The 26,248-nt window shown below is 51.8% G+C and overlaps 1 protein-coding gene and 1 pseudogene across 3 annotated transcripts in view; both read right to left on the bottom strand.

The window, feature by feature from the left end:
• Hip1 (huntingtin interacting protein 1) overlaps positions 1-26,248 on the bottom strand; it is a 132,368-nt gene that overhangs the window by 79,800 nt on the left and 26,320 nt on the right. The gene's annotated exons all lie outside the window — the stretch shown is intronic.
• Positions 4,579-14,055, bottom strand: LOC101966822 (thymosin beta-15A pseudogene; annotated as a pseudogene).

The raw sequence follows: 26,248 nt of genomic DNA, 5'->3' as shown, positions 1-26,248 counted from the left end.
GCTTAGAGCCAGGAAAGATCAAGCGCTGTGTCACAGAGGGGACCCAGGGCACTCTGGGAGACCCACACGGCAGCCCGGGAGTCTACAGGAAATGCCTCCAGGTAAATCCTCCTGGTCCTGGACAGGGTTGAGTCTCCCAGGAGGAAGAGCAGAGGCCCCAAGTGTCCCCATCACCTACAAAAGTGTGCACAAGCCGGGGAACGTGGCCTTCGTTTTAGCATCTGCTGGCCTCCAAGTCCAGGAATCTGTCCCTAGTCCTGAGTCCCAGGGGCTGCCTTGGGACTGAAGCTATGGGAGCTGCTGGGCCATCATGAAACTGTGCTTTCCTTCAGAGGAGGGACACACTTTGGGCCAGCTGAGTAGGCAGATGACAGTTTCAAGTCCAGAGAGCATCAGAAGTACTTCAGTTCTGGGGTGCACGGGTCCAGGGTGTGTGGGCTGCTCCAGGCCTGTGTGGTCCTAGCAGGCAGCTGGCCAGGCACCCATTCAGGGAGGCACCACGGGCACCACCTTAATCCCACAGGGTCCCACGGGAAAGCAGGTGGATAGCACTATGAAGGGGAGGCCAGTGGCTAGGGACAGTCAGGGGAAGCGTGCCTGGATGATCGGGCCGGAGAGTAGCATGAGCCAAGAGCATTTCCCGGAGCGAATACATGGGGAGGACCCAGGAGCTCTGGCCTCCCGGGCTTTCCAGCGTAGATGCCAGAAACCAGCCCAGGCCACCAGTGGGTGCACCACGAGCCAGCCAAGAATAGGCTTGGGGCGAGCGGCACTGGGTGCCTCTGCTTTGGGGGTTTAGGCAGAGGCTGATAGGGGCAGCTGGAGAGGTCCTCACTGGGAGTTGAGGAGCACAGGGGGCTGGGGACGACCCCTGCGGGCCCCCCAGCCTGTAGATCCACAGGCCAGTAACATTTGGGGCCAGCTGTGGGCAACGGGGCCTGCGAGGCTCTGGAGGGGCAGGCTGGGAGCTTCAGGCACTCAGGCTGCGGTGCAGACCATGGCTTCCTGGGGACCCACTCCAGGGATGAAGGAGGGACAGAGCCAGGCGGGCTGCAGAACTGACCCCACTGGGAGGCAGTGGGGACATTAAGAGGGATGGGGCAATCAGACAGGGGCCCTGTCTCCCAGGCCAGTCAGGGAAGAGATGTGATCTTATCACCTAAGTGGGCCTGGCCTGTTTGCATGCTCCAGGTGAAAGACACTTCAGGGCCACCCTGAAGCCTGGACAGGATGCAAACCACTCAGGCAGGCCCAGGAGGGGTCATTCAGCCCTGGGGGGTTCTGTCACCCCCAGGACCACAAGTACAACTTCCAAACAGATCCCTTCCCTTTAGGGCTTTTAAGGAACATTTTAAATGAAATCCTGGAAAAGCACTTTGCCGTGGACTTGAGCCCTTGGCGTGTGGCCCAAGGGAGCATCAGCACAGTGGGGCAGGGACACCCCACTTCCCTGCCCGAGCACCTACTGTGCGCAGCCAAGCCACTGTCTGGATTTGAGAATCAGAAGTGAAGGAGCAAGGTGGAGCAAGGGTGGAGGAGCGGGGCTGTCTTACCAGCAGAGTTCTCCAGCTGGCTCCGCCCAGGTCACTTGGGACTCTACTGTCACCCACCTGGGGGCAGCCTGGGTATCAGGACTTAAAAGCTCCCCCAGGGTACCATGATAAGCAGCCAGGACTGGGAACAAGTGAACAACCACAGCTGGGCTCGGCCCCCCCACAGCCAAAGGGGGAGGGGAGAAGCTGGCCCCGCCCTGGCCGCCTCTCCTGCTGGGGAATTTCCAGGCTTCCACCTGGAATTTTCCATCCCATGGCCCAAGGCTCAGGGGAGCCTTCTGAGCCTGTTGCCCCCCCCCCCCGGGGGGTGGGGGGGGGCTTTGACACCATTAGAGAAAGCAACCCCGATGGCGGGGCTCTTCAGAGTCGCCAGAACCATTCTGCAGGACGGACCCTGTGGCAGGAAAACCAGCCTGGTCCTTGGATGACACTTTTGCAGATGGGTTCTGGGCAGCAATGCTCTGCTGGGTCCCCAACGCCTTCCCAGGCAGGCTGCGGGCGGCTGGCAGGGACCAGGGGGCCTGTTAGAGGTGCAGAGACCAATGGGAACCTCTTGGCCAAACTCTGGAGTCAGCAGAAGCCTGGAAATCTCGCCTCGGGGCCCAGACTGCCGGAGCCCCTGCCCTGCCCTGCCCTGCCTAGCGGGCTCCTCCCTGAGAGCAGCAGCTGTGGGCACCCTCAATGGGCCAGCCTGGGCGCTGCCAGCCACTGCTTCTGCCCAAGAGGACAAATCCAAGGCTGATGCCACCCTGTTATCTCTGAAGCAAAGAAGCGTCCCAGAAGTGTGAGCCCAGCAAAGGTTGGAAGGAGAGGCTCAGAGACCAAGAGCCAGCATCCCCGTCCTGGGGTGGGCAGCAGCCAGCCTAATTCCATGTTATTCTGGCCTTACAGGAAGCCCGCCTGGCCAACTGTCAACCAGCAGCAATTTCCAGGCCCTGGGAGAGGAGGGAGGGAGTGGAAGGAGGAGAAAGGAAAACATGGCCTCCTCCCCCTCAAAATTGATCCTGGGTTATTTTTAGGTGCTTATTCATTCATCCCACTTATTTCTTTTTAAGAGTCACAATGTGGGCTCTATACAAATCCCTTTAGCAGGAGGCAGCTATTCGTGCAGGTGAATGGCACAAGGGCACCTGTGAGCCCCTGGTCTGCATGAACAGGAAGGGTAATGGGGTCTTCAAGGACCCTCCATGCAAGATACACCTCCCAGGATTCTAAGGGCAGAGTCAGGAGCTGGAGAGAGAGCGGCTTGTAAGCTGGAATCCCCAAGTCCAGCTCTTGCTCTCTGGACTCTCTGAAGAGATCCTGGGCTTTAATGCTTACTCCCTGTGTGGCCTTGGGCAATTCACTCCTCCTCTCTGTGCCTGTGTCCCCATCTACAAAACAGGGCTGGTGGGGCTGGGGATGTGGCTCAGGCAGTAGTGCGCTCGCCTGGCATGCGTGCGGCCTGGGTTCGATCCTCAGCACCACATACCAACAAAGATGTTGTGTCCGCCAAGAACTAAAAATAAATATTAAAAATTCTCTCTCTCTCTCTCTCTCTCTCTCTCTCTCTCTCTCTCTCTCTCTCTCCCTCTCCCTCTCCCCTCTCTCACTCTCTCTTTAAAAAAAAAAAAAAAAAAAAACAGGGCTGGTAGTAGTAGCTACTTCTAAGGGCTGCTCTGAGACTGAAGGGATTAGCATATGTCAAGTACTGAGACTGGGCGCAGGGGTGCACATCTGCAATCCCAGCAGCTCAGGAGGCTGAGGCAGGAGGATGGCAAGATCAAGGCTGGCCTCAGCAACTTAGTGAGATCCTGTCTCAAAATAAAATTTAAAAAAAGGACTGGGATGTGGTAAAGTGCCCCAGGTTCAATCCCTGGTACCAAAAATAAAGAAATAAAATACTTAGAACACTGCTTAGTATACTTAGTGTTACAGAAGGATTAGCTACGTTTTTCTTAAAGCACGATGCATGTTAACTATTAATGTCACTAATAATCATTTAAAATACTGAGCACTGTGGTGCACACCTGTGGTGCTTGGGAGGCTATGGCAGGAGGATCATTTGAGCCCAGGAGTTTGAGGCCAGTCTAGGCAACACAGCAAGACCCTGTCTCCAAAACAAATGAGCGATAAATAAATAAAATGGTATATTGGGGTAGGGTAGATTCTGAAGAGGAAAGCCACAGAAGGCCTAGAGCAGAGGAGAGGTGAAAGCACATAAAGTTGTTCCTGTGAACCAGCACCACCAAGGACAGGTGGACGGGATGGAAGCAGAGATGCCATCTCTCTCCCACAAACAGGTAATCCTCATTTCTCAGGGGGGTTAAAATGGAAGTGCAAATGGACATCCCCAGCATGGCTCAGAGGAGGTACCTGGTGACATCAGGGGACTCTGAAATCACCTATACAGGTGCGACTGTTAATTCCATCAATGTGACTGGGCCATGGGGTACCCAGATATTTGGTGAACCATTATTTCTGGGTCTGTGGGGTCCTGCTGGAGGGATCAGATTTGAATGAGTGGGCTTCACAAAGCAGACTGCTCTCCAGTGTGGGTGGACATCGTCCAACGGCTGAGGGCCCGAAGGGGACAAAAGATGGGGAGTAGAGGAACTGGGCCCTCCAGTTTCTGCCTGACTGCCAAGCAGGGACACCTCGTCTCCTGCCCCTGAACTGGGACTTACAACCTGGGCTCCACTGGATCTCAGGCTTCAGACTGAGTTTAAAACCTGCTCCTCCAGGACTCCAGCCGGCCAGTGGCAGAGATGGTAGGACCTCAGCCTCCACAGTGAATGAGCCAATTCCTGTACTCTAATCTATCTTTGTCCCTCGCTCCCTCCTTCTGTCTCCTCTCCTCCCTCCCTCTCCCTGTCTCTCTGTCCCTCCCTCTGTCTTCTGTCTGTGCATTCTCTGGGGAACCCTAACACACCTGGTGATCACATCCCTCTAGAATCCGACCTTCCTCCCGGACACCTGCCTGCCTCCCCGACTGCTCCTGTGCCCTTCAAGCCCCGCCATATAAAAGCACTTATTGACCTCTGCCTTCTAGTTCCATCAGTAAACCTTTATTAAGTGTCTAGTGTATGCACGGCACTGGGTCATCCTGTGATTCCCAAGACAGACAACCAGGTTAGCCTGAGATTGTGAAGACAGCATTCTTGGCCTGCACCAGGGAGCACAGAGAGGGGACTGGGGTAGGTGGGGCAGGGGCAGGGGCCAGAGGCAGCTCCCTGGGGAAGTGACAGGTGAAGATGTTCCACGAGGAGCAAAGGCAGCTCAGTGGGCATGGGAGGCACCAGGAGAGGTGCAGATTCCACGGCTGGCCACTTGCCTTGAGCCCACTCTTCCCACTCATTCACCTGCCTCAGGGCCTAAGAAAGGGGATTCAGGTCTCTTGCATGACTCATTCGTCAAAAGTGACAGCTGCAGGACCTTTCGATGGCTCTACATTGCTTCTTGCTGTCCTGCCCATGGTCAGTGGTCCGGAGCTTTTTTGTCCATCTGCCCACCTGACTTCCACTCTGCACCACCAAGGGTCGGGACCTGTGCTTGACTCTAGGGAAGGGCCATTTGGGGCGGTGAATGCAACCAGGTGAGAGCAGGTCTCAGGGACTGCTTTCTCTAAAAAGGGGACCAAACATTTCCTCTGTGGCTGTGTGAAACAACCTGGTGGCTCTTGAAAGTCAGATGGGATCACCAGAGGACCGGCAAAGCTGCTCCTGGGTGTCCACGCCAAAACACTGACAGCAGGGACTCGAATGGACACATGGGCACCCACGTTCATGCAGCACCGTCCACCACAGCCACAAAGATGGGGACCGACCAAGTGTCCTTGGATAGGCGAATGGATAAACAGAACGTGCTCCAGGGGCACACGGCACAAGACTCAGCCATGGAAAGGAATGGAGTCCCCATACACAGCTGTGTGCCCAGGAGAGATCGGGTGTCCGTCCTCCCTCTGCTCTTCAGCCTCCACCATCAACTTGACCTCAGAGGGTGTGAGGATTTCTCCCCACCGGTGAGCGAGCCCGCAGCAGTGGACTTCAGCAAGGTGTCCCCTAAGCCAGTTTGGCCCTGACGCCACCCCCTTGGAGACACTACCAGATCCCACAGCCTTGGTCACCAAGGCTGAACCACACCCCAACTTCAGATGCCACACGCAAGCCTGCGCTTCTGGTCTGGGGCGAGACCCATTTCAGGTCCTGTTAATAAGCTGGACTGACTCACCCAGCTCTGGACCCTGTTTCCTGGCTGATTATAAAATGTATTACAGGGCTGGGGATGTGGCTCAAGTGGTAGCGCGCTCGCCTGGCGTGAGTGCGGCCCGGGTTCATCCTCAGCACCACATACAAACAAAGATGTTGTGCCCGCCGAGAACTAAAAAATAAATATTGAAATTCTCTCTCTCTCTCTCTCTAAAAAAAAAAAAAAAAAAAAGTATTACAAAGGACGAGGAAGAGGCGCCCAGGGGGAAGAGCGCCCTTCGCCCTCTCCTGGTGGACTGACTTCCAGGAACCTCTGTGAGTCGCTAACCAGAAGCTCTCCAAACCCAGTCCTGTTGGGTTTCAAGAGACTCCATTGCCTGGATGACCTTAGAGGACGGTGGCTGGACACGAAGGTCCACACTAATACTAATGGACGGGGCCGGGGAGCCCAGCAGGGCCTGTCTAATCTGGTTCTTTCTGGCGTCTCCAAACAGCATCCTTCCCTCCAGGGGGGAGGGCAGGACCTCTGGAACAAGGAGGGTCTTACAACCTGCTATCAACCAGGGGAGATCACAGGACTTCCTTATGGACAGGTTCAGGGCAGAAAGGCAGGGAAGATCAGAGTTCCTGAGACCTGCCTCGGAGAGGGAGTCACAGACCAGGAACCAAGCACAAAGGGGTGTGTGTGTGTGTGTGTGTGTGTGTGTGTGTTCACATCACAATGACACAATGTAATGAGAACGTTAGGCAATGAAACAAGTCAGATGCTGGGGGCCCACTTAGCTGTATGTGGGTGTAGCTCAGTGGTAGGGCTCTTGCCTCACGTGCACAAGACCCTGGATTCAATCCCCAGTGCCAAAACAAGGGACAGGCCGGTCGCAGTGGTGCAGCCTATAATCCCAGAGGCTTGGGAGGCTGAGATAGGAGATCACACGTTCAAAGCCAACCTCAGGAAAAGTGAGGCACTAAGCAGCTCAGTGAGACCCTGTCTCTAAATAAAATCCAAAATGGGGCTGGGGGTGTGGCTCAGTGGCCAGTGCCCCTGAGTTCAATCCCTGCCCCGCCCCTAAAAAAGAACAAGAGACAGAGGAAAAGGGAAACATGGGAAAGTGGTGGCGTAGACGCAGGCGCGTGGGTCAGTTAGACAGAACAGCAAACTTGAAAACAAACCAGGGTACTGAAGGGACTCCTTCTGGTGATAAAGGTGGCATTTCTCACCAACAGGGGAAAGACAGACAGATCAGGTGCCTCCAGTCCAATGGGGAGAAGTTCTCACCCTGGGGGAGAAGTATCCCAGCTAGTTTAGGAACCAAACACAGAAATACAGAGGAAAAATCTGTTTACAACTTCCGCAGACCTAAGGTTTAAAGATCTTCTTAGAGCTGGCCGCAGTGGCGCACCTGCAATCCTAGCTACTCAGGAAACTGAGGTAGGAGGATTCCCAAGCTCAAGTCCAGCTGGGCCACTTAGCAGGACCCTGTCTTAAAATTCTAAAAAAGACCCTCTTAGATGAGATATAAAATGATGAAGACATAAAGAAAAACATTTTTCCTATGGGGGGAACAGTCTAAGAACAGGACAGTCTGACCCCTGGACATCAAACCTAAGGAAAGGCTCCCATAAGGGCACCACGAGCCAAGGTTAAGGACATTGTCTAAAGCACTGTTTCCAAGGGAAAAGAGAAGATCACTTAGATACCCTAGCAATGGCAGACCACTGAAACTAACTAACCAGAACACTTGGGGAGTACTATGCAGTAGGTAAAAAAAAATGTGGGAGACCAAAAACTGCAGGCAGAGGGCTGGGGTGCAGCTGAGCAGGGAGCACCTGCCTAGCAGACATGAGGACCTGAGTTCCACCCCAGAACTACAAAAATAAATAAATACACAATAAAAACACAGAAAGAAAAAAATTCCCCCAAAGGCAGAAAACTCTACACCCTTGTCACTCCCAAAGGTCTTGGGAGCTGGCTGGCCTGTTTCTTCCTCGTTTTTGAAAGAACTCTGGAAGGTGGGAGGCACATCTGGCCAGCTGTGGGACCACTTGAGAAGCTGCCAGAACTGAGGTCAGGGCTGGAGCACCCTTGGATAACCTGCCGGCAGCTACATTCTGAGGGGGGAGACGCAGGAGGGAGCTGGGTCCGGGGACTGGCATGTGTGCACGTGATGAGGTCCTGTGCACGACAGCTAAGTCAGCCAGAAAGCAGGCTAGGGCAGGACCATGTGAAGGTCAAAGGGGCCACACAAGCCACACAAGCAGAGAGAGTTCAGAGTCAGGCCAGTTTCCTGGGTGGAGACATGGTGTGACAGCAGCAGTCCCCAACAGATGACAGTTCTATCAATCCGCCTCCTGCTCCTGGCTGGCCCCAGGGCTGGAACTATAGATTGCTCAAAAAGAACCCTATATCTGTCATGTGGGCAATCTTGCTAATGGCTCACCCCCAAATCCTGGATGTCCTAGCGTCCCCTGGGGGGTGCTTACCACTCACCTTCCTCCAGCTCCTTCCGGCTCAGGAAGGGAGGGAACCCCCACCTGAGAGGTCTATTGTGGTCTTTAATCCTTACCACACTGTGTGGCAATTACTATAATAATGATGTGCCCAAGGTCACACAATGAACTAGGACCGTGGCCAGGAATAGGATGAGATCTGACTGTCAGAGCGGCGTCACCAGAATGCTGCAGAGGCTCAGAGCAGGGACAGGTGACAAGTGTACCATCAGCACCAGACCACAAAGAGGAGGTCTGCGGGGGCTCACAGAGGAGTAAAGCCATGTGGCTCGTCCTTCCTGCCCTTTCCAGGAGCCCTAAGGGACCCTCCCTCCTGCCATTGCCAAACAAAGCAAATCAAAACGAAACAGCAAGGACAAGGGACTCAACGATGCCACCAAAAAACCACAAAGCACCCACCCCCTGGTCCTCAGCCTTCCCATGCCCAGCTCTGCTCACTGTGGTGGTGGGAAAGGGCCAAGGAGAGCCCACACCTCCAATGGGAACCACAGCTACTCAAGGTCAAGTTCTGCCCCAAGGGTGAGAGCTGGGGAGAAAGGGAGAGGAATAACTCAATAACAGTGCTGCGAGGTCCCCCAGGTCTCCCAGGCAGCGCTGAGCAACCAGGGGAGCAGAGAGGTGGCCTTCTCTTTGGAAATGACTCCTCTGTCCCTTGGGAGGGATGGAGGAGGTTCCTCGGGAGGCAGCAAGATGCGGAAGGCAGAGCACTGGAGATGGGCAAGGTCGGCAGGTGGGACTGGGCAGGAGGGCTGGGAGGAGCAGGAGCCGCAGCTCCTGAAAAAGGTCAGTGCCTTGGGAAGAGGAAGGCAGCCAGCGATGTCACGGTGGACAGTCCCAGAGGTGGACAGGCGCCCAAAAGAAAGGGAGGAAGGAGGACCCAAAAGAAAGCAGTGCCCAGGAACGAAGGTGGGGAAAAGCGTTTCCAATGATAAGGGCAGGCACGGGGGGGGGGGGGCTGGCACAGAGGGAGGGGTCCCAGGAAGAGCAGGGCAGGAAAGAGGCTCTCAGGGGTTGAGGGCACATGGGCAAAAGGTCAAAGGGTCAAGGGTTAGAGGGCACGAGGGCATGCTACAGGCTGAGCAGAGAATGGGCCCCATGCCAGGGCAAGGTCTCAGCCCAGCGGCTGCAGCCTCAGTGCACCCTACCCGCAACCCAATCGCCAGGCCACCCGGCTTCCTCTGGGAAAATCTCCAGCTTCTCAGGGAGGAGCTGCTGCGCCACAAGCCAGGTACAATCGGAGGCCACTGTGGAAATCTGCATGCATCAGTGTCCCACGGCTTGGAGGGTCGTCTGCCTCGGCACAGTGACCAAGAGGGCTTCAGCACAGCCAGCAGAAGCCAAGTCCTCCTAGTCAGCTGCTCGGAGGGCAGGACCAGGTGTGGAGAAGGTGCTGGAGACCCGAGGGAGCCAGACGGAGCCTCGCTCTCCAGACGTCGGTGGTGTAGACTGGAGGCAAAGGCCAACGCAAGTCATTCCAATATCGTCTCAGCATGTCAACAAGCACCAGGAAGGCAGCTGGCCCAAGGAAGGGGCCGCAGGTGTGTTCTCAGAGTCGGCATCACCAGGACAGGGCCCAAGCAGGGAGTGACCAGGGCCAGACAAGGCAGAGTCGCAGAGGGCAGGCCCCGGGTGGGGAGACCAGGCTGAGAGTCCCTGCCTTGATGGGGAAAGCTTTCCCAGACCCTGGGTGTCCCTCCCCAGCAGGCAGCTTCCGTGCACACTGGCTGCTTCTGGTGACTGATGCAGGGGGCCGAGGGCAGCTCAGAGTATCTGGCAGGGACGTGGCTGGGCCTGGGCTTCAGGTGTTTCTCTGACAGCATGCAGAGGAGAGCTCGGGGTGGTGAGGCTGCAGGTGGGCTGCAGGGAGGCTGCTGCTGGAGCCCAGCGTGGAGAGAGGCCCTCCCTGAGCAGGGGACGGGAAGGCCAAGGCCAGGAGCTGGTCAGAGGGAACGGGTGGTGGGAGTCAGGGTTGCTGGTGCACGATGACGCCCAGCTTTCTGACTCGGGCAATCGGGACAGCCATGGTCCCACTGGGGCCAGACAGTGGGTCAGAACACCAGGTGGCGGCAGGTGCACACGGGAGAGACACCCTCTGAGTTAACAGGTGGGCGGGAACGGACGGGTTCACACTCAAGTGCTCTCAAAGTCTGTGGCGGAAGCAGGGGAAGCCGGGTCCTTCAGACGACATGGGTTTTCTCTGTGATGCAGACATGGGTTTTCTCTGTGATGTTCCTGTTGGAACAGGAAGGGGTGAAACACAGTAGCCCCCTCTCATCCACTACCTGTGTTAATGGTGGTCGGAAAATAGTACATGGAAAGTTCCAGAAATACACAATTTATACATTTTTGAATGAGCTTTACTCTAGCATATTGTTCCAATGTTATCAGCGATGGCTACTCTGCGGCGGTGCCTGACTCACACCTTAAACTGCACCTGAGGTTCCACACAGGGAAGGAACAGCGCATGCAGGGCCCAGCCACCTTTAGGATGTCCTGGAACACAGAACAGCCCGTGGGACTACCACAGTCACCAGAGAGGGGACAGGCACAAACAGGGACCACCCAGCAATGCAGGTGACCTGTGGGACTGGAGGCCATTCGCCTTCTGACTCTGCTTATGTGATCGATTCTGCTGCAAAGCCTTTAGTTTCTACGAAGTCAAACTTACATCTTTTCCTTTCCCATGGCACACCTTCAAAGCCATCCCCTAAATGGCAGTTTGGATCAAACAAACAAAATACCCAGGGAGGCCACAGCCACCGATCTGAACGCATCCCGGCCACGTACTGCTGAGTGCCTCGGAGCCCAAGGCTCACCCTGGGCTATGTGCTGACGGTGTCAGGAGGGGCCAGAGACCGAAGGGGGCTGCCCCAGGGAGGGGGCTCGAGGCTGGTACTCGGGATAGAGGACGGGATAGAGGACGGCTTAGTCTTCCCCTATACCCTCCCACGTGGTAGATTTTTTTAAAAACACGTGCATTACATATTTTAAAAATAAGTCCAATCCAACAAAGGAAAATTACAAAAGAAGAAAAAAATTACAAAGGAAGAAAAAGGACAAGAAGCCCATGGTCAACGTGCCGCTGGGTGGTTTTCTCCAGCAGATGCGCCTGGGTGGACCCGTGTTAGGGCAGATGTCACCGAAGTCACAGGACCAGGGACTGGAGGATGTAAACAAGATGCTTAGAAGGCAAGGGCCCCGCTGGGCAGTGGGGAGAAAGCAGATACACTTCAGGCACAGACAGCCACTGACCCCAGGGACAAGATCCCCTGGGATCAGCGTGGGACACTGAGGCACAGAAAGGTCAAGTGACCCACAAGGGCACACAGCTAACTGGCTGCATTCTGGCTCTGGGGCTAAGTAACCGCCACCTTGACGCCACTTCTCACAACATCACACCAGCGAGAACCAGCTACGGAGTAGGAGCACAGTTTCGTGACAACATTATAAATATGTGTGTGTGTATCTGTGTGCACACTTACAGGCGGGGTGTTTACAGGCCAACACTGGAAATAAGTGAAGTAAAACGTTAACAGTGGTTATGAGTGGTGATTTTTTAAAAAAATGATTTGTGTAGTTTTTCTAAAATTAACATTAATATGATTAACAGGAAAAAATGCTATTTAAAACAGTCACTGGAATGGGCAAGTGAGAGGCATTCGATAAAAATAGACTTTCTGGAAAAGGGTGTCTTGGCAACATACCCTGAGAATGTGAATGAACACCCAGTCCTCTGCCGAATTCAGGAGCAGTCGTGGGAAGAGGGGAAACTTAGAGACCTGGGTTCAGGCTACGTAGAAAGTGTCAACTCCTGAGCCTCCAATTCCTACACAAACACGAGCTTCAGAGCAATAAAACTCGCTTCACAAAGTCGTTGTAGAGACCAAGGAAGCCACCACAAATGAAAAAATCCTAAGAAGCCATTAAACCGTGTGAGTTCAACAGTATTAAGTTTGCCTTTTGCTCCTTCAATAACAATGGGCAAAGACCCAGCTCAAAATTAAACAGTGCTTTTAAAATACAGTGCCAGTTCCTGACTGATCGGTCACTTTGATTTACGAAAGCAGACACTCCAAATCCAGAATGAGGTATTTCCAAATCCAAAATCGGCTTCAGACTGCTTGTTGAGCCTGGATAAGGATACAGGTGTCTCCACTCCTCCCATGTTTCAACTCAAAAACTGCTATCACTGCTCGGTTTTGAGGATGGCTGCTTCCTTCGTACGGGGCCAGGCTCCTGGTCTTCCCAGGAGCCAAGGTCATGGTCTCGGCTTGCCAGCTTGCCCACAGCCATCCGAAGCTCTCTGGCCTCTGCCCACGAAAGCTCATGAACCTTCTGGTACCAAATCGAGAGTCGAGGTGATTTTCTAAAACACTGACCCCGCTCCCACATCCCTTTGGCCCTCCCTGCCCCGGGGATGGGAGGTGTCTCCCTTCTGTGAGCCTGGGCTGCCCACTCAATTCCTGATGGGGGCCTGCCCACCTTACTGGCCACTATCCGCTCAGGCCAGCCTCCAACCCACCCACTGCCACCAGCTCCCAGCTCCGCTCTTGGCCACCTATAGCCTACCACTATAGCAGCCAGAAAAATTAAGATAGAACAGACACCATTCCAGTAGGTATACTTCAGTTGTTTTTAGTATACTCACAGGCTGTACGGAGATCATCGTTGCTTCCCAGCGGCTTGGGAGACTGAGGCAGGAGGATTGTGAGTTCAAAGCCAGCCTCAGCAATTAAGTGAGGCCCTAAGGAACTCAGTGAGACCCTGTGTCTAAATAAAATATAAAAAAGAGCTGGGGATGGGGCTCAGTGGTTGAGCACCCTGGGTTTAATCCCTGGTACCAAAAACAAAACAAAATTCACCGACTATCTAATTTCAGGATATTCTCATCATCCTAAAAAGAACCCCTGTAGATGTTCACTCCCTATCCACCCTCCCACGCCCTGGCAACTGCTGATGTACCTTCTGCCTCCATGGTTCACCTATTCTGGGTGTTACATATAAAGGGGAAGCAAGCACTTGTGGCCATTTGTGACGGGCTTCTTTCACAAGTTTTGATGTTCAGTCACTTGCAGTATCGGCATTTATTTTTTTAAATAATTTTCTTTTTTTTTCTCTTTGGTACTGGGGATTGAACCCAGGGGCATTTACCCATTGAGCCACATCCACAGGGATTTGGAGACAGGGTCTCACTAAGTTGCTTAGTGTCTTGCTAAGTTGCTTATGGCCTCAATAAGTTGCTGAGGTTGCCTTGAACTTGCAATCCTCCTGCCTCAGCCTCCCAAGTTGCTGGGATTACAGGTGTGCACCACCACACCTGGCTCTATTACTTCTTATTGTAGTAAAAATATGCCTAACATACAATTTAGCATCTTGACCCCTTTTTTTTAAGGAATTTATTTATGTACCAAGGAGATGTTTAAAAATAAATTTAAGGAAACATTGACCTCTTAGCCACAGAGTACAGGTGAGAAGCCATAGATGCCTAAAATTTCTACGAATACATGGGTTTACTAAAACCAAGACTCTCCATCAATGTTGAAACTTGCTCTTGGGAGGAGATCCCCATTTTATGATGTTTGGACACACTCTTTCTCCTGCTGGATAGTTTCCTTTGAGGGAAGAGAATTTTTTTCTTCAGTATTAGTTTTCTTCAGTTTTGATTTGTCAAACTTCTCCACTTCAGACAAGTCCAGTTTATCACTCATCTTGACTAAAAGAAAGACTGAAGCCTTGAGACTAGCGTAGAGCCATCGGTTCACTCTGGAGCAGGTTGGCGTTCCAGTGCAGAAACAGGCACTTAAACGTCAGTAGCAGGCACCACCCCCATATCCCGCCCCAGCCCTCTGCATCTTGACCCTTTTTAAGCGTGTAGTTCAGTGATATTGACACTCACATTGCTGTGCAACCTCACCACCATCCAAACCGTCTTGTTCAAGGGTAACCCAGTCCATGACAACCCCAGCACTTACTTCTCTACGGCTGTAATTACTCTAAGCACCTCACCCAAGCGGCACCACTCTTTTTTTTTTTTTTTGCATTTTTAATTTAGGTTTGTTTTATTTAAGTTTAATGTTAATTCCATGCTGTGTTTCAGTAAGAACAATACACTCTTGACTGGTGTATTTCACTTAGCATGACGTCCTCCAGTGAGGCTGCATTACAGCCTGTCAATGTCTCCCTCTCAAGGCTGGGTGGCGCCCCTGCCATTGTAGCTGTATTCTGCCACACCCGACTCATCAGCTAGTGCTGCCTGGGCTACTTTCATGTTTCACTACCATGAGCACCACTGCCGTGAAAATTAGAGCTCAGAGAGTTCTTTGAAACTTGCTTCCAGTTCTTCTGCATGTATTCCCAGCAATGGGACCTTGAGTGGCTGAGGGACCCTGCACCATGTCCCACAGCAGCAGTCCCTTTACATCCTCACCAACAGCGCCAAGAGTTCCGACTTCGCTACACCGGCAACAGTGTTTCACGTTTTTGTTTGTTTGTTGATTGTAACCATCCTAGGGGGTGTGATCAGGTCTCCCTGGAGTCTTGATTTTCAGTGGCACATAATCCTGGTGGCTTGGGAGGCTGAGGCAGGAGGATCATGAGTTCAAAGCCAGCCTCAGCAATGGCAAAGTTCTAAGCACCTCAGTGAGACCCTGTCTCTAAAGAAAATACAAAACAGGGCTGGGGATGTGGCTCAGTAGTGGAATGCCTCAGTGGTTCAATCCCTGGTACCAAAAAAAAAAAAAAAAAATCCTTTGCCCATTTTTTAACTTATCTATTGCTCTTTTGTTATTTTTAGGAATCCTCATTAGGTGTGATGACACTCAGCTATTTGGGAGGCTGAGACAGGAGGATCATGAGTTTGAGGCCAGCCTTATTTAGTAAGGCCTTATCTCAAAACAAAACCAAAATAAAACAAAAAGGAGCTCTCTATTTTGGATATCACTCCTTTATCAGGGGACTTGGAAATACTTTGTCACATTCTGATGTGTCTTCACACATTTTTTATAATGTCCCTTGAAGCACACACATTTTAAATTTTGATGAAGCAGTTTATTTTTTCTCTGGTTGCTGATTCTTTTGACATGGCGTGCAAGTAGCCACCACCCGATCCAAGTTATGAAGACTTACACCTGTTCCCTTTTAGGAGTTCTAAGGTTTGCTCTGCGTGCTGGCCTTTGGTCTGTTTGGAGTTAACTGATGCACACAGCAGCCCAACCTCTTTCTTTTACACAGGGGCGTCCAGTGTAAATGGAAGACCATTCCTTCCCCATTGCATAGTCTTGGCCCACTTGCCGAAAAACCAGTTGACCACAGCCCTGTGGGTTTATTTCTGGAAATTCAGTTCCACCCCATGGATCTGGTCCTACCTGCACGCCAGGGCACCACATCTCGATGATGGCAGCTTTGTAATAAGTTTTGAAATGGGGAGGTATGAAGTCACCAACTTTGTCTTTCTATTTCAACATTCTTTTGGCTGCTTGGAGTCCTTTGAATTCCCATAAAAAAATGTTAGTATCAGCTTGTCGCAAAAAGGCCATTGAAATTACAGTGCCTCTAGATTAACTAGGGAAGTAGCTTCATCTCAACCACATTAAGGCTTGTGACCAAAGAACAGGATGGCTTTCTATTTCAACTTTCAACAGTGTTTTGTAGTTTTCAATACACTGGTCTTACACATCTTTGCTTAAATTTATTCCCAGGTATTTTATCCTTTTTTTATTCCTTTTAAAATTTCATTTTGGATTTTTTTAAAGCTAGTGTATAGAAATGCCAGCATGCCTGGCTCTGTCTTAGGATGTTGTGATGATTATATCTTAGTGTAGATTTCTAAATTTATCCTACTTGGGGTTCATGGAGCTTTTTGATGTGTAGACTAATGTTTTTCACCAAATTAGACAGTTTCCAACCTTTCTCTCCAAATATTCTTCTGCTCTGTCTCTTCTTCCCTAAAATTGACAGCGTGCGTATGTTGGGGTGCTGACAGTGTCCCAGGGGTCTCTGACGCTCTCTCCACTTATCCTCCTTCTTTCTGTTTCTGTGCCTCAGCCGGGATGGTCTCAGTGGAATAAGTCATAAATTGCTTCTCCTGCTCAAATCACTGTTCAGCCGCCCCAGGGAATATTTTTTCTGTTTTGGTTATTGTACTTCTCAACTTTTCAATTTTCCATTTGCTTCCTTTTTATAACTTCTATTCCATTGTGGATCATCTCTACTTGAGAATCCATTCATTCATCTAGGAGGGTTTTCTTCAGTTCTTTGAATGTATTTTGAATAGCTGATTTGTCTAGTAATTCCAATCTGAGAGCTTCCTTGGGGATAGTTCCTATTGATCGCCTTTTCCCACTAAGGATTCTTTTTTTGCAAGCATATTTTATAAGTTTTATTAAACTGGACATTTCAGATCATAAAAACTGATGGTTCTGGAAGCTGGCTTCTGCACCTCTCTAGGGTTTTTTGCTACAGCTACTCGGGCAGCGATTTTCCTGGTTATTATGCAAAGACTGTATTCTATGTCATGTGTGGTCACTGAAGCCTTCAATCAGTTAACTTATTAGTCAGCTGGTGATGGACAGAGATCCTTCTGGAACCAATAAACATTCATCCTTTGCTGAAAAGTCCTGCGTGCATCTTGGGCACCTCCACCAGCCAGGCAGAGTTAGAGCTCCGCTCACCAAGTCCCAAGACCGGGCAGAGTGGAGGAGTCACTTCCTTCCCCGGCACACAGCCGACACACAGACGCTGCCTTCTGGATTCTAGGAATATATCCAGAACTTTCCAAAGTCCCCTTCAGGCAGACACCTCCCTCTCCAACCTTCCCTTTGCAGCCTTGTTAGTCCATTGCTTGTCCCTCTGTCACCCATCACCTGAGGCAGCTGTCTTAGGAAGATGAAAGTCAAACAGGTGTCCCTGGGGACAGGCATTCAGCGCTGGAGAAGGCTGAGTGAGGGAAAAAGAAAGACCATTGGGGGGCCTTCAAGGGAGTCACTGGGCAGGTCGGGGCAGGTGGAGTTAACACAGTTCTGCAAGATCTGGCCGCTGCGAACCCCACTCTGCCCTGCCCTGTGCCTCTGGTGCTCTGCTCCAACGAGCAGACGGTTCAGTTTCCAGAACAGGCTAATCCTAGCCTGGAGCCTTTGCAACAGTCCTTCCTGTGCCTGAGAAGCGCTCTCCTCTGACCTCTGCTCAGTTGTTCCTTCATTTCATGAAGGTCTCCAATTAAACGGTGCTGCTTCCAAGGAACAGAAAGAAACGATTCCCACCAGGTCACAGCCACTGCTCTGCCCATGGGTCCCCAGCCTGCTGGCTAATCCACTCTGCTGTCAGCCAAGGGAGGGACTTGGGAGCAAGGCTGTGGGACCTAAACTACCTGCAGGAGGGGGCCAGTCCCTCACTCACTGGAGCCTGGTGAGGCCTGTTACATGCTGGCGGGGGCACAGCAAGGATTGAAGCTGCCTCCCGAGGGTCCCTTTGACCAAATGGGCTGGGATGTCCCTGACCCCAGAACGCTTCCCACAGGGGTCCTAGCAGGGACTGGTGTAAGCAAGAGCGAGAATTGGTCATTGAGTACATGCAGCAGGAGGTGTGGCCCTTCGGGAAGGAAAGTCCTCCCCCTCCAGTCAGCAGGGGTGTGCGCATGTCCGTGTGTGCTCCCCAGAGAACCTGGGGGCAGGAGGAGACACAGCTCAAAATAAGACCACCGGGGCCTCTCCTGCTCTGGCCAGGAGGAGACTCTAGGGTCTGGACGTGCCCCCTGTGGAGGTGGGAGGTCGAGGGCACCTGGGAACCTCCACCCCTCCCCATCCTAGCCCCCTGGCATTTGGAAAAAAGAACCCATGCTTCCCACTTGTGAGAGGGGCTGCCCTGGTCTCAGACGCAAGAAGCAGAAACAAACAAACCCTGGCACAGCCCTGGACAATTTGCCCAGCAGGTCACAGCGGATTCCCAAGGGGGAGGCCGAGGAGCTGGGGTCACACCCTTGCTCCACCGCCAGCCAGGGCTGCCAACTGAACGGGCGACTTCATTCTCTGACTCTGAGTCTCTAGGCAGGGTTAGAGATGCCTCCAACTAGCTCATGTCAATCAAATGCAGAGGCATCCTGCAGGGTGAGGTTGCAGGAGGCACCCCACCCCGTGGCCACTCCCCATCTCTGTTCAGTTCTTGTGAAACCTGGGCCAGCATCACTATAGGAAACTGAGGCACTTGGAGCCTCATGGCTGGGTGCTACAATGTCACTGCCCCCAGAGTACCACAGGGACACTGTTGTCATGTGACTCATGGTGGACGGGATGCAATGACCACGGGTGCCTTAGTCCCTTGAGCAGGCCTGGTCTCTGCGGGGGCTGGGAATAGAGACGCACAGATCGGAGCTCTGGATGGGGCTTGGAGGGCAGAGGCCCAGGCTGGCCCCTCTATGCTTTCGGGTCTGCGCTGGGGACTGGCCAGCTCCAGCTTCCCCAGCCCCGCCCTCCTCAGCTGCTGGACTCCTTTCCTGCCTTCAAGAAGTTTCCGGTACCATCCACTCCTCCCACCCTCTGCCTCCGCTGGTCACCCTCTCCCCCTGCCCAAGCTGCCCAGGTTGCCAAAACTCACTGCCAAGTTCAAAGACCTCTTCTCAGGCTTAAGAGTCCCCCACCTGAGCTGGGTGTGTGGCTCAGAGGTCATGAGGTCCACCCTGGTACTGCCCCCCAAAAAAAGACCCCCCAAATTTCTCTCCCATCCACACGCTGCCTGTCTCCACTAATCCTCCTCCGCACCCCAACCCCTACAAGAGCCTCTCTTGGTCCACTGACCTTACCCCTGTGTGTGGTCCCCGGGGACCTGCTCTCAACCCTGCCTGCTGGTTGCTCCCCAGGTCCTGCTCCCCTCCGGCCCTGGCCTTTGCTCCAGCCTCTACATCTTCCTCTTTTCCTTTAATTCAAATCATCCTAAAATGCAAAACTGCAACTTGACACCAGGTCCCCAGCAGGTCCCTGCCACCACAGCAGAGCTGATCTCCCTGAGGATCCTCCCAGCCCCACTCAGATCTTCACTCCCCAAATGTGACAGTGACCTACATGTGGTGTTTACTGTCCTGAGTGGTTTTTTTTTACATATTATTTTTTTTTTAATTTTTTTAAATTTTTTTATTGGTTGTTCAAAACATTACAAAGCTCTTGACATATCATATTTTATACATTAGAATCAAGTTGGTTATGAACTCCCAATTTTACCCCAAATACAGATTGCAGAATCACATCGGTTACACATCCACATTTTTACATAATGCCCTATTAGTAACTGTTGTATTCTGCTACCTTTCCTATTGTCCTGAGTGTTTTTATGTTGACTCCAACATGCCTTCAAACCTCACACCATATATAAATGGAGGACAACGGAGGCACCGTCTCTGCGCGAGCTCCTCCCCCTCATGTCCCAAGCAAAACCTTATCTCTCTCGGGCTTTTTTTGGGGGGTGGAGGGGGGTTACCGGGGATTGAACCCAGGGGCACTCAGCCACTGAGCCACATCCCCAGCCCTATTTTGTATTTCATTTAGAGACAGGGTCTCACTGAGTTGCTTAGCACCTCACTGTTGCTGACGCTGGCTTTGAACTTGGAATTCTCCTGCCTCAGCCTCCTGAGCTGCTGGGATTACGCTGGCGCCTGAGCTTCCTGCCAGGAGTCACCTTCCCAGAAGCAGGAGCCCACCTTGGCTCTGCTCCGGCCCACTTCCCCCAGGGCCAACTTCTCTAGATCTTCTACAGTAACAGCATGACCTCTAGGCCTGTCTCTGCCCCCACCTCTTCTTTACCCTGCTAGGAAAACCTGTTGTTTTGAAACCCAAAGCTGACCTTACCAGGCTCTCTGTCCACCTGTAAAATCTCTGGCTGGCCCTGCGTTCCTCCCTGGCCTCTTGTCCCCACGTCTTCTTGTCTTCCCAACCAAGGTCCCAAATCTCTCACTGTGGGCAGATTCAGCTCTCCCTGGTGAACCAGGGCCCTTGCTGGGGATGTCTGCATCCCTGAGTTTCCTTTCTTGTGCCCCTAGGGTGTCCCCTCTGCAGGATTCTTTCCCAACTAGAAAGAGTCCCTGTACCACCACCCGCCCCGCTGAGGTTCCTTAACATTCCCTACACACCTCCACCAGGTCACTCCCTCTAGTAATTTATGAGTCTTACTTCCAATAAACCGTAGGCAAAGACAGGTCTCCTGTCACTTCTCGGATCCACTATGGTACCTACCCATGTCACCAGTGCCCTAGTACATGCCACAGTCCAGAGCTTGCAGTGGGGGGAGCCAGACCCACTGCCTCACGTGGCTGGAGGGCCCCAGCCCCCTCGCACAGCCCAGCAGAACTGCCCAGCCACGAGGATGGGGGAAGCCCAGGGGCTGCAGCCATAGGGGCAGGTGTGAGGACTCAGTGTGAGTGACTGGACAGTGGCCAGGGCAGCCCGGATGACAGGAAGCTGCATTAGGAGAGATCTGCTTGTGGCTGCCCCCCCCGGATGAGGGCAGCAGGGACACAAAGCCCCACCTGTCAGGCCCTCCACAAAAACCCTCCACTCGCTGTCCTGGGCCTGGCCCTGTGCCTGCCACTGGCAGCTGCCTTCCCCTCCCTCCCTTCCTCAGTGGCCTTGGGTCTACTCCCCAGGACAGCTGCACCAACCAACAGGTGGGCAGAGTTCACCATGACCCCCTGCTCCAGCTCCCCACAAAAACCTTCAGACTGCAGGAGTCTCCCTGGAGCAGCCACAGAGAGTGGCCCAGTGGCACCTGGACGTCCCTAACTTGGAAGGCAAGCAGGGGAACAGAGTTGTGTGCTACCCAGCTGCCCAGAGCTTTCTTCAAGGCCCCTTTTGTCCTCTCGAGGTCCCTGGCACGGCTCCACACTGGGGCCATGCTCAGGAGCCCTGCCCTCCCTCGCAGGGCCTTCTGCAGCCTGCAGGCAACTCTGGTAGCCAGACGGGAAAGGAAGGGCGCCGGGGCCTAGGGACAGCCACAGACTTGAGCTTCCGGACTTCTCATTACAAGGGCAACACCGACCCACCCAGAGCGTGGTGCACACAGCCTACATGCACACACGTAAACACACACACAGAAACGCACACGCAGACAGAGTCAAGTGCAAGCTCTGCCCGTGCCTTGGCACTCAGGGCGCCTCCGTGGGGGACTGTTGGGGACCACATCAGCTCCACAACGAGACCAAGAGAAGGGAGGGTGGACACAGGCACGCGGATGTGCCAGGCCTGGCTGTGGGTGGGTAAGTCAGCTGAGGTCACGCCAGTGTAAGGGGGGGGCACCATCCTCTATCATGAGCATGTGCAAAGACCCGCTCCAGGTGTGCAGCCTGGTAGATTGTATTTGACCTTGAATGTGCCCTCGGAGGGGCTCCTGGCACTCATGTCCTGGATCCCTGGAGCAAAACAGTACGAGCTTGAGAACAGACTCCCCGCGTCCAGCACTTCCCAGCAGGCTCAGCGGCCGGATGCCCCCAGCCCGACGGGCACAACCTGGGCTTAAGTCATCTGGCAGGAAAGCAAAGGGCCAGCGGAGCTGTGGCCATCGCCTGCTGCTGGTCTCTCCCTCCCACCCATGAAGTCTAGGCACACCTGTCCCAGTACAGCTGGGCGGGGTGAGCAGGGGGGGACAGTATATTCTTGGTTATTTTCTATTTTACTACATAATATTTTATATTATAATGCATAACATTTTGATCCATTTCCTTCCTTTTTCTGATTTCTTTTTACCTTTATTTGTCCCAGTAAATAAGACTTTTCCAAAAGAAGGAGGTTAAACCGTAGTCTCAATAAGATTTTTAACCTTGTCTCCCTTGAAAGATCAAGAACTTCACTTCACCCAGACGCTTCGTGAACCAGCGGTCCGGGGCTGTTGGCTGCTGCATCCTGAGCATGCGCGTCCATCCAACCCGCGTGCCGCATCCTGAGCATGCGCGTCCATCCAACCCGCGAGCCGCATCCTGAGCATGCGCGTCCATCCAACCCGCGTGCCGCATCCTGAGAATGCGCGTCCATCCAACCCTCGAGCCAATGGGCGCTCGGAGGGTGGGTGCATCCAAAACTACCCCTCCTTCCTCCTGTAGTTGTTCACAACATTGGGGCATCCACACGGTGACAAACGGCTTCGTGAGTAAGAGGGTTTGGGGTCTTTCAAGCTATTTTCTTAGGAGAAAGTCTTGGAAGTTGAAATGCTGAGTAATAATATTGTTAGGGATCCAGACACAATGGCCCAAATAGCTCTCCACACACTCACGCCTGTTGGTGCTAACATTACCACAAGTGCCTGGTCTGTGCATCTTGATGTTTTATTTTTAAATATGATCTGATATTGATTTGTATTTTTTACTTGCTCATTTTTCTTGTGATTATGAATTCTTGTCCTCTTTTGTGAGTTACTGATCAACGTCCAGTTTTCTACTGAAATCTGTTATCTTTTTCAATGTTGGTGTAAGTTCTTTGTATACTAAAATTTTTATCACTTTTTAAAACATATTACCTCTTTAGTATCTGATTTTAGCCACTTACTATTTTTAAATTATCTAATAAGAATTATCAAAATAATATAGGAATATAGTTTAAAAACCAAGTAGTGATATTATCAAGCAAGTGAAATCTACAGAATGGAAAAATTATTTGTGAATCATGAGTCTAGTATCCAGAATATAAAAAGAACTCTAGCAAATCAACAACAATAAAAGCAATTCAGTTTAAACATATGTAAAGGCCTTAAATAGACATTTCTCTGAAAAAGGTAAGCCAGTGGCCAACGAGCATAGGCGAAGATGCTCAGTATCATAAGCTCCCAGGAAAAGGCAAATCACAATGAGACACTGCTTCACACCTGCTCTGACTGCTACCATTCTAAAATAGCAAAAATAACAGGTGACGGCAGGGGTATAGAGAAACTGGAACCCCTGCACACATCTGGTGAGAATGTGCGACGGAATAGCTACAGGAGAAAACAGTTGGGTAATTCCTCGGAGCGTTAGACCAAGCATCACCATGCTATCCCCCAATTCCACTGCTAAGTGTGTGCCCAAAGAACTGAGAACAGTTATCCAAATTGATATTTGTACAGGAATGCTCATGGTCACACTGTTCACAATAGCCACAAAGCAGAAATGACCAAAGGCCCACCAACTGATGAAGGAATGAGCAAAGGTGGTCTTACTCCTGCAGTGATGATGGAATATTATTCAGTTGTGAAAAAATGATGAAGTTCTGACACATGCTATGATATGGACAAACCCTGAAAACACCATGCCCAGGGAAAGAATCACAACCCAGAAGGGTGCTATTGTGTAACTTGGTTTATAGAAACTTCCAGAGTGGGCAAATCCACAGCAACAGCGGTTGCCATAAAGTAGGGAGAGGGGGAAACAGAAGTTGGTGGGAGGTGTGACTGCTTAGTGGTCATGTGGCTTCCTTTGGACGGATTAAAATGTTTTAGAGCCAAACAGAAGTGACGATTGCATGACACTGTGAAGGTACTCAATGCCATTGAATTGTACCCTTTAAAAGAGTTAATGATTCATTTTATGGTGCACAGATTTTACCTCCATTAATTAAAAAGAAGTTGTTTCAAGGATGGTTTCTAGTAGCAACCTGCCCTCTCCACCCTGCACCCCACCTGCCCCATCCTCCCCGTCCCCCACCCCACCCCACCCCACACTCTTGCTTTCTACCACTTTTCCTTCCACCCGGAAGCAGTAAACTCAGTGTTTCCAATTAACAGACTGACGCTGCTGTTTCTTCACTAATTTTAATGTCACCTGATGGGCTCCTATTAAGAGGGATAAGACCCGATTCTCTTGGCTCCTCGCCATCTCTCCTTCCCTATCTTTGCAATGGTCACACAAATATTCTAGTAAATGACCCGTGTTGGATGATGACTGTGCCAACACCACTCAACCCAGAGCCAAGTGGAAAACTGGGGGGACATCTGCGTCCTTGTTCCATTTTGTTTTGTTTTTGTTTTTCTTGGAGTCAAGACCTCCTTTGTTATTCTATCTGCACAGTGTCCTTTGTGCGCACACATTCTTTTTCCAAGCCCTCTATTGTGCAAGATGCCCTGTGGGGCGCCTTGTTCCTGGGAGGCACCCCCTGGGTGCCCTCTGCCACTCTCCCTGGATCCCCTCTTCCTCCTCTGGCTGAAGGGCCTGGATGCATCCCACATCCTCTGGCCATACCTTTGTTCACACTTGACTTGCTGCTGACCAGACAGGAAACCACAGATTGAAAGTCACTTCCCCAAGTTGCTAGAGACACGTGGTACTCAGTGCTTCAATTTGAATGTGTCATCCCCCCCACCTCAAATCTCACATTGGAAACTTAATCCCCAAAAGTGAATGGTATTTGGTGATGGGACCTGTGGGAAGTATTTGGGTCATTAAGGGTCTGCCCTCGTGAATGGTTCCATTGGTGCATTAATTGATTGATGGGACATCAAGAGAGAGCATGTTCTCTCGGGTGCACCTGCTTCGTCTTGCCATGGTGTGGTCTGCTATGTCATAATCCAGCAGGAAGCCCCTCACCAGAGGCCTCACAGAGGCAGGTCCCATGCTCTTGGACTATCCAGCCTCCAGACCCGTGGGCCAAAATAAACATCTGTTCTTCTTTTTAAGTCACCCAGTCTCATCTATTTTGTTATAGCAATGGAAAATGAATGGAGACCCCCACCCTCACTATTGCTCCTGATGATTTCAGAACCAGCCAATTCTTGTCCCTTCTCTGACATTTGTTTCTCCTCTCTGGAAGCCTGTAGAATTCTCTCATTATCCCTGGAACTTGAAAATTTCACAATGCCGTGCCTGGGTATGTCTTTTGTCATTTATTTGCTGGACATTTGTAGTCTGCAGCTTCTCCTGGGAGATTTTCTTACATATAACTTCTTTTCTTTCTGTACCTCTGTCGCCTGTTTCCTCTTTCTCGACTCCAAACATTTTCATATTGAACTTTCTGGACTGACTCTCTGTTTCCTGTATCTGGTCTCTGAACTTCCCAATTCCTTGTCTGATTTTTTGTTTGGCTTTTTGCTTTTCCTACTTCCTGGGATTTCCTTGACTTGATCTTCCCTAAATTCTGGGGAGATTCTGAGTTCTTTCCATGACCATCTATTTTGCTGTATGATGGCTACTCTCTTGAGATGCAGGAGATCAATCGCTATTTTAAGCTTCTGCTGTTTTCTTCTGAACTTGCAAGTCTTTTGTTTCTTACAGACTGTTTTTCCTGATTGTTTATTTTAGTTCTTTTGTTCCTACAGATTCTGGCCAGGGAGCCTTCCCTGGCGGGTCAGCTGATCCCTGGTTAGCTGTTTATATTAGCAGTGAGGATCTTAAAAGTTAATTGGAAATTCCACACATGCAGGGGGGGAGGCTCATCCACCAGGAGCTCTGTTTGAGGGACAGCAGGGGGGACCAGTGCTCCCAGGGGGGGAGTCCTCCTAAATATCAGGCTGTGTGTGGGGTGGGGGTGGGGGGTTCCTGGCATCTTGGGTTTCTCAGAGAAGCTTCTACTGACCTGCCCGCCTGGGAGGTGGATTGGGGTAACTTGAACTGGCTCAGCTGCATGGAGGGAAGGTTCCAGACTTCCAGTTAATCCCCTTGCTGCTGCAGGGCACCTGCTGCGTGCAATCTTCTGCCATGTGGCGTCTGGGTCAGCAGCTCCTGCGGGTCTTCTCCAGGCCTCTCCACACCTGCAGGTAAATGCCTGCAGCTGGAATTCAGCAGGCTGGGGGAGGGTTCCAGGGTCCCCTCCACTTGACAGAGCCTAGGCAGGACACCTCCAACTCACTCCTCCAGGGACACCCCTGGTGGTCTACCACTGAGCCACATCCCCAGCCCTTTTTATCTTTTGAGACAGGGTCTCCCTAAGGAGCCCAGGTTGGCTTGAATTTGTGATCCTCCTATTTCAGCCTCCTCAGTGACTGGGATCACAGGAGTGTGTCACTGAGGCCAGCTCCTTCTGGGTCCTTATTGTTCATATTTCGTTACTATTATGTGTGTGGCAA

This window comes from Ictidomys tridecemlineatus, chromosome 10, assembly GCF_052094955.1.
Source record: "Ictidomys tridecemlineatus isolate mIctTri1 chromosome 10, mIctTri1.hap1, whole genome shotgun sequence".
Classification (NCBI taxonomy): Eukaryota; Metazoa; Chordata; class Mammalia; order Rodentia; family Sciuridae; genus Ictidomys; species Ictidomys tridecemlineatus.
This window is presented reverse-complemented; position numbering and strand designations above follow the sequence as displayed.